At 57.4% G+C, this 305-nt stretch overlaps 1 protein-coding gene across 1 annotated transcript in view; it reads left to right on the top strand.

Moving 5' to 3' along the window:
- The window catches only part of EMH_0027250 (uncharacterized protein), a gene marked incomplete at both ends in the record, with an annotated part of 1400 nt that overhangs the window by 657 nt on the left and 438 nt on the right, over nt 1-305 (top strand). The window lies entirely within an intron of this gene.

The following is a 305-nucleotide window of genomic DNA, read 5'->3' as shown; positions in this document are numbered from 1 at the left end:
TGCTGCTGCTGCTGCTGCTGCTGTTGCTGCTGCTGCTGTTGCTGCTGCTGCTGCTGCTGCTGCTGCTCTTCATCCTGTTGCTGCTGGTGTTGTTGCTGCTGTTGGCTTGTTCTGCTGCTGTTATTCCTTCTGCTGCTACAAACCTGTTGCTGCATTCTGCTGCTATCGCTTCACTCTGCTGCTGCTGCTGCTGCTGCTGCTGCTGCTGCTGCTGCTGCTGCAGGAGAGGGTAAACCGCAGCAAGAACAGCCACTGGCTGCTGCGGGGGGAGCTGCATCCTGCTGTCTTTTGTCTTCGTCGTTTGC

Source organism: Eimeria mitis, genomic scaffold (assembly GCF_000499745.2).
Source record: "Eimeria mitis Houghton genomic scaffold, Emh_scaff1003, whole genome shotgun sequence".
Classification (NCBI taxonomy): Eukaryota; Apicomplexa; class Conoidasida; order Eucoccidiorida; family Eimeriidae; genus Eimeria; species Eimeria mitis.
Note: the sequence above shows the minus strand (reverse complement) of the source record. Positions and strands in the feature narration are given on the sequence as shown.